This window comes from Nannospalax galili, unplaced genomic scaffold (genome assembly GCF_000622305.1).
Source record: "Nannospalax galili isolate Female #2095 unplaced genomic scaffold, S.galili_v1.0 scaffold64, whole genome shotgun sequence".
In the NCBI taxonomy this organism is placed as follows: Eukaryota; Metazoa; Chordata; class Mammalia; order Rodentia; family Spalacidae; genus Nannospalax; species Nannospalax galili.
Genome location: NW_008352316.1, coordinates 190,109 through 198,187, shown reverse-complemented (window position 1 = coordinate 198,187; position 8,079 = coordinate 190,109). Strand labels below are relative to the sequence as shown.

The following is an 8,079-nucleotide window of genomic DNA, read 5'->3' as shown; positions in this document are numbered from 1 at the left end:
CTCTTTGGTAAATAAACTACCTATGTGCTGTTAAAAATAATAACAAATAAAATATTTTTGAAAACCAGGAATATCTGTTTATGAGAGTAAATGCTGGAATGACCTACCATAGCTAAAAGGAGGAATTCACAGAAAAAAAATTTATGAAACTTTTGGTATACATTATGAAAGTTTGAATTATAAATAGAAAGGAAACATTAAGATGTTTTTAAACCTAACATCGTTTTGTGAACCACACACTAGTTAATTCATTGTGTGTTACACAGTACCAATACCCATGATACATCTTAAAATTATTGTATTTAGCAAGAGAAAAAAATTGTTTCCTTTATGAAAATTGCCAAGGTTGCTTTTTGAAAACAAAAACATCTACATGAATGTAGCCAAATGCATTTTGCTTAGAAAACAACCATCAAGAAGGGGCTGTGCCCTTTATTAACTGTGTGACTTCTATCTTGCCACATTGAGGTCTCACTTTAGTTTGTGGTATGTTTTTTTTTTTTTTTGATCAGTCATAAAAGCAACACAATCATTAAAGGCTGAAGACTACAACAGCAAAAATTTTTGACTGTTAAAAAAATAAATTTATTTTTCAAGTGAAAATTATTATAAAAGTGGAAATTATAATAGTTAAGGAAATAGATAAATAAGCCAATTATGATCTGAGTCTTCTGACTATGGCTCCAAATCAGTTATACATGTATCTGTATATAAAACTTTTTCAAAATTTTTGCCAGCCAGATCCTAACATGGAACTTCCCAAGTTTCTCTACTAATTAAATAACCTAAAACACCCCATTTTCTGCAAATTTCTGTTAACACTGTTGCAGTCACCCCGACCATTGATGAAGCAAATAATTGAAATCTCTTTTCCTATTTCTTTTATAGTTTCCTAAAATGAAATTTATTTAGTTTAATCATGTGAAAAATTAGTGGCAAAACTAGATATACACTTAGTACTAATTACAAAATTATGTACCAAGGCCAACAGTATAATTTACTTAAGGATTATTAGTGTTTTGCAAACAATTTGCTATTTCTAGTCTAAACAAATAAATTATAATGTATGACAGTGTAGCAGGTTAAAACACCTCTGAGATTTCAGAGCAAAATTTACCTCTATATTTTTAACTTTCCAGTGTCTCTGTTCTGTTTCTTCACAATTTTTCTCAATTTTCAAAGGCTATAAATTTACATAGCCAATATAATTATCTAACAATATAAAACTGCTTAATTCTACAATGTCTTAATTTATTTCCTATACAAAGATGATATGTTAGCATCTGTCCAATTCCTATCTTACTAGTAGGATTACCAGAAAGCAGCAGGGACTTCTTATCCCACAAAACTATGTTAAGTATAGAAGCAGGGAGAAGGGAGACAGAAACATCCCCAAACTTCCTCTTAAAAAGAAATTTGCTTTGGACATGTAAAATAATTCTATTCAAAACACCATGCAATAGGCATTTCATGAGATACCAACAAGGAGCCTGCTCAGTTTCAAACGCCTGGTTAGGCAGTCATAACATTTCAGTGCTCAAACTTTAGAGACCATACAAGCAATTTGAACCCTGATTTCATTTCAAGGGATTTTATTTTATTTTATTTTTAAAAATATTTTATTTATTATTATTTTTTTAACAAAGCATAGGGTAGGGATTTATTTACAGAAGAGTGGGAGCCCTACATTTACAGCTGCACTGTAAAGTCCACATTCAAATACAGATCTTGTGACCTCCCAATGGCCACACAAAATGTGACAGAGGTGCCTCTTGATGTTCTTGGCTTATATATCCTTTGCCCCTGCCCCCACATGCAGCTAAGGTCCACTGATTGGGTGGGCGGGGTAACTGACTCTCCCCTTGACTCTTCAAGGGATTTTAAAATACAGTACTGACCTGATATATTTTATGGCATGTGGTGTTGTAAGTGGTAAAATTTAAGATATTTAATCTAAATGTTCCATTTTCTCCTTAAAAAAGGAAGGCATTTAGTAGGAAAAGAAAAAAAGCAGTAGAGGCTGGGCAATTTAAACCAAGATTAAAAAAACATACACATTACAAAATGCAAATACAAAAAGCACAGTCGTACAAGACACAACCAGCTTGACACAGTGAAGACTAAATTTAAGACACAAAAGACAAATTGTGTAATAAATAGGGTCACAGTTGTAAACGGTCATTTCTCCCTCCGAAGACATCAGTTGCACTCTAGTTGTGCTGAGAAGCAGCAGTTTGCAAGGAGAGTGGGTAGGAAACAGCTATTCAGGCCAAGAATAATTTACACATTAGAAAATTAGAATTCTACAATCCAAGGGGGCAGGTAGTGGTTACAGTCACTGAATAACTGTTTGAGAACTATGTCCTCTTCATACAGCAACCACTTTTCAACACCTGCCAATGTATGGCTTTCTATACTTGCTTACCTCCTCCACCTCGCAGCTCCACTGGTTGGTTATTCTGAACAAATGTGCCTCCTCCTCTAATTGCACCCAGGTAAAATGGAGAAGCTGCTGGATGCTGACCAGGATGAATAGGCTTTACGATCTGGTCAGAATGTCCCCTCTGGTCATGTTCTTTGACCTGTCTGCTTCTTTTATCTGATCTACTTCTTGCTGATAGTGTTTGTGGTCTTGAGATACTTTTTCTTTGGCTTCTTTCAGGGCTTACGTTCTCTTCTTTCTGGGCTTTCACTCTCTCAGCAGTAGCTCTAAGTCATTTCTCTAACTTAGGAAGTTCAGAGTGACGATCTGCATTGTCATGTACCAACAACTTATCTACTTTAGTGAGCTGTTCAAGATCATTTTCAAGAAAGGAAACCTGTTTGTGTGCAGCGCTGGCCCCGGTGTCATCCGAATCAATCTCGGCCCTCTTTTTAACTCTGGTAGTCAGGTCCTGAACAAAGGTAGGTTATGGAAAGTCTGAAGTTCTTTTGTCACTGTCTCTTCCAAGCCCTTCAGGTCGTCTTACTTGCTCCTGTCGACCTTGCATTGCCATAAGTTCATGTGGTTTTCCGTTCTTTTCCCGATCTGTAGCTCTCAACTTCTCATGCTCACTCTTAGATGTTTCTGCTCTCATGTCATTTTCTGGTTTTGGTCTTGAAGATCAGTTTTAAGTTTTTCCTTTGCCTCAACTTCACCTCTCAAAGCACTGATTTGTTTTTGATGAGTTTCTCTGTGACTCTGGATCTATTGCTCAACAGCTTGCTCACTTCATTTGCAGTCTGAACTTTGAGTGCTCTTTTTCCATCTTGTGAACTTTCTCTTGTGCTGGAAGCTGGGCGAGCTCTTCACTGAGGGAGCCCACAGACTTCTCCAGCTGTCTCTTCTTCTGTTCCACATTCTGTAGGTACTCAGTCAGCGACTTGATCTTGGTCTCATGCTGGGAGATGCGCAGTTGGTACACTGCTAGCTCCTTTTCTTCTTTTTGTTGTTCTCTGTCTGAGTGCTTTCTAATTGTTTGCAGCATTTGTTTTCCTGAAGCCATGCAAACAAACACCTGACTAAGCTTTTTGTTACGGGAAAATACACAGAAGCTCATTTTCCTGAAAACTTTTATAATTAAAAAAAATTTGCACTTTTTTTTGTGATAAAAAGAACTGTTCTGTAACACGCACCTGGGAGATACGCAGCTGGCACGCTGCTAGCTCTTTCTCATTTTCTTCCATCTTTTTGTTGCTCTCGGTCTGAGTGCTTTCTAACTGTTTGCAGCGTTTCACCATTGTTTTTACTTCTGACTTCATTTTGCTAATGTAGAGCCTGGCAACGGTGAGCTCTTCATCTGTCATACCAGTTCCCTCAGGCTGCTTCACATCATTATTTCCCACAGCAATTCCTCTTTCTGTAAGGTCTTTTAGTAGTGATGCCATCATCGCAGCTGTACATTTCTTCTGGTGGTTGGTCATCTCCTTGTTTCTGAAGTTCAGTATCAACACTTGCTAATGTGGTAGATTTTTGATTGAATTCATCACTAAGCAGTTCATATTTCTTACTTTTGTCTTCAACTTCCTGAGACTTCTGATCATAATTAATTGCCAGTTCCTCTAAGGCCTGTAAGACTTCTTTTACTTGTTCTTTAGAGGCATCATTTTCTGCTTGAAGGTGATTCAGCTCAGCTTGGATATTGTCTTGATCCCTTCTGGTTGATGCTAGAAATTCTTCCTGAGCTAAGATTTGTGTCTTTAATTTCTCCCCAGTTGACTCTGTTGATTAATCTCTTCATCCTTGTTATGAAGCTGCTTGTAAAATTTAGCAATATCTTCTTCACACTTTCTTCTTTCAGCATCAGTAAGGTTCCCAGTCACTCCAATTGTGGGTGCTGGTTTATCATTGGTAATAGTAGAAATTTTATCTGATATGAAAGCATCCAAATTGGCTTTCTCTTTATCAAACTGCACACGAATAGGCACTGTCTCCCTATTACGCCATTGGTTGAGTTCATTTTCAAACCACTGAATGGTCTTCTGCAGAATGTTATTTTTCTCTTTTTCATACTTCTTTTTCTACGGTTCTGCAGGAAATTCTACATTGACACAGACTGTGTTCTTAATTGCTTTGGCCCTTTGACAAAACAGAAGTGTAGATTTTGTTTTAGGCTCATTGTATGGTGATGGAGAGCAGCAAATGACTATGGTGGTTCCACAGTTGCCACCTAATGAGTCTTGGAGAATTCTTGTCATTTTACTGTCTCAGTATGGAACATATATACTCTCCTCAGCCAAAGCAGAAATGACATTTCCAGGTGCAGAAAGTGATTTATTGATGTTCTTGGCTTTGTACCAAGTACCTTCAGCTCCAGTTTTACTGACTTTTCCACTACCAGCTAAATCAACCAGATAAAGCTTCCCACTCAGTTTTAATTCCGTTTGTGTGCTCTCTTGTTTTACATTAATAAAAAATATTAATCCTGGAGCTGTGTTCATTCATATTTGTAACTGCTATGTGTGTTTGATTTTCCTTCATCTATGGTATCCATAACTTCATCTGGACTATATAAAAAGTATTCAATGCACTCCTTTATATAGGAACATGAGTTTTGTTTTCATGAAATAAAAGATTGGTCTTTGAAACATCTAATAGGTCCCTTATCTTATTCAAATATATTTCAAAATATGAAACCTTAATATGAAATTCCAAATTTTCATCATCAAATAAATGTAATTAAAAATGTCTTGCACAATTCTTGGAATAATTCCCATATCTTCTGGATCATGCAGTTTATCCTCCATGGTGTGGATCTTCCCTGATGATGTTTGTCCATATGCAAATATTGTTCCATTTTACCCCTGAGGAACATCTTTAAGAATCTTTTCTGTATAGTCCTTATATACTTGTTCTTGTAACATGCTTGACTGAAATACTTGATCAATTGCATAAGCTCGGATGTGATGACCACCATGACTTCTCCCTGGGACTTGGCAGTGTACGTGTCACTACAGTTCACCTCGGACTTTATGAGAGGTTTGAAGTGACACATCACTTTGATGTTGCACTTGGCTGGGCCTGCCATCTTTCTGGCCACCACCAGCCACTGGAGCCCAGGGGACTCAAGGCCCAGGAGAGTATCAGCTGTGCCACATAGCCCGTTCCAGGCAGGGCCAAGAACAGACAAAGTGCCAGCACCACAGCCCTCACCCGAGGCTCACTTCAGCTTCATCATGGCAGCCATGGCAGTGGTGCTCACAGCACCTCAGCTTGCCAGGCCCACACTTCAGTCCACTAGGCTGTGAGAGCCACTCATGGCCTTCCCTGGTGACCAAGGCACCCATTGCTCCAAAGGCCACAGACCAGAGACCCGAGGCAACTGGGCAGGCAGGAGGAGCTCCTATTGGCCAGACCTGAAACAGGATTGTAGAAATTAATTTCCTAAAATTAAGGGAAAACATCCCCATACAAATACAAGAAGCACAGAGAATACCAAATAGATAAAACCAGAAAAGAAACTTCCCACAAAATATTATAGTGAAAACACTAAATGTACAGAACAAAGAGAGAATAATGAAATCTGCAAATGAAAAACAACTCACATATAAAGGAAACCCATCAGAATTACAACTGACTTATCAGTGCAAACTATGAAAACCAGAAGAGCCTGGATCAAGTTATTTCCAGTTCTAAATGACCATAGATACTAACCCAGAGTATTTTACCCGGCAAAAATGTCTATTATAGCTGAAGGGGAAAGAAAAATCTTTTATGACATAAATAGGATGAAAGAATTCATGTCCACAAAACCAGCCCTTCAAAGAATACTTGAAGCAATACAAAGAATGGAGAAAGGAAAAACTATATTCCAGGGGCAACAGAAAGAAACTAAATGAAGGTATAATTGTGGAAACACAAAATTAAACAATGAACACAAACAGTAATCAAAATGATGGCAACCAATTCACATCTTTCAATAATAACTTTAAATATCAAGGGACTAAACTCCCAAGTCAAAAGACATAGGTTAATTGAATTGTTTAAGAAGTAAAACCCATTTTTTTGTTGTCTACAAGAAACCCATCTCACCTTCAAGGACACCACTACCTTAAGGTAAAAGAATAGAAAAGAATACTTTGAGCAAATGGTACTAAGAAATAAGCAGGGGTTGTGATTCTAATATCTGACAAAACAAGCTTCAAAGAAAAACTAATCAGAAGAGATAAGGAGGGTCATTTCATTCTGATCAAAGGAGCAGTTAACCAAGAAGATATTACAATCCTTAACATATATATACCAAATTCTGGTGCACCTAAATTCATTAAAAACAACACTACAGGACTTTAAGACACAGATTAACCCCAACTCAGTAATAGTAGGGGACTTCAGTACCTTACTGTCTCCATTAGAGAGGTCAACCAGACAGAATAAACAGCGAGACATTGAAATTAAGTAATCCCATACATCAAATGGACCTAACAGACATCTTCTGAATATTCCACCCACGCATCAAAAAATAAACTTTCTATTCAGCACCCCATGGAATTTCTCAGAAATTGACCACATACTGGGCACAAAACAAACCTCAACAAATATAAAAAAGTTGAAATAATTCCATGCATTCTATCAGACCACAGTGCAATAAAGATTAAAATCAACACTGGAAAAAACCCCAGTAACTACATAATCTCATAGGGATTTAAAAAAAATGCTCTGGAATGATGAATGGGTCAAAGGATAAATTAAGAAAGAAATAGAAGTGTTCCTAGAACTAAATGAAAAGGACAATACAACAAAACAAAACCTCTGGGACACTTTAAAAGCAGTCCTAAGGGGCATGTTTATATCTCTAAGTGCCTACATTAATCTAGTTAATGTTTATCTGAACATATTTGGTTCTTTACCTAAGCCTTACCTACATAGATAACTAAAAATATCAGACTGGTGAAACTAACATTACTGGATATTTATTTAACAGCCATACTTTAAGGTCTATACCAATGTGGTCAGAGGGAATTGAAGGACAGTTTTTGCCCCTTGCCCTCCAAAATTGACCAAGTTCCAGGGGACTATGGAACACCTCTCAAAATGTCCTGTAAATGTGGGGAGTCACCTGTCCTCTTGTTCAGGGAGGACATGGAGACCCCACAAGATGCACTTGAACCAATGTACAGTCTACAAAGAGGAGGGTCAACTCTAAGTTTCCTCTAAGGAAACATCTTATTCATGCTTCCAAGTGAAGCCAGTAGTGGTCAAACAGGACCTTTGACTTATCTTCATATAGATGGAACTGGTAAAAGAAAGGCAGTCAGGAGCTCCTCCCAAGCCCATGTGACCCCTGAGGAACAGATCCTCAAATGACCTTAAATGTAAAAATAAATTGATTTATTTGGGCCAACTGTATGGTCTTAAACACCCAAAAGGAAAGTATAACCAAAGAGTAAAGGGGCCAACATAATATCATAAGATTTTCCAGAAAGTGCTGCTCAGATGTAAGACTTCAGATCTTGGTCTCCAATACTGTAGTGCTCACCTGTAGCTAAGGGAGACAACCAGCTATTCTTCTAAAATGATGGGTAAATTTGTTTTCTCCCCCTATTTAGAAGTCTTTTAGAGGGAACTGACACTGACTCTAACTACAACAGCTATCAAAATAT

General features: G+C 37.5%; 1 pseudogene; it reads right to left on the bottom strand.

The window, feature by feature from the left end:
• Positions 1-2,411: 2,411 nt before the first annotated feature.
• On the bottom strand, positions 2,412-5,507 carry LOC103746942 (annotated as a pseudogene).
• Between the last annotated feature and the right edge of the window lie 2,572 nt (positions 5,508-8,079).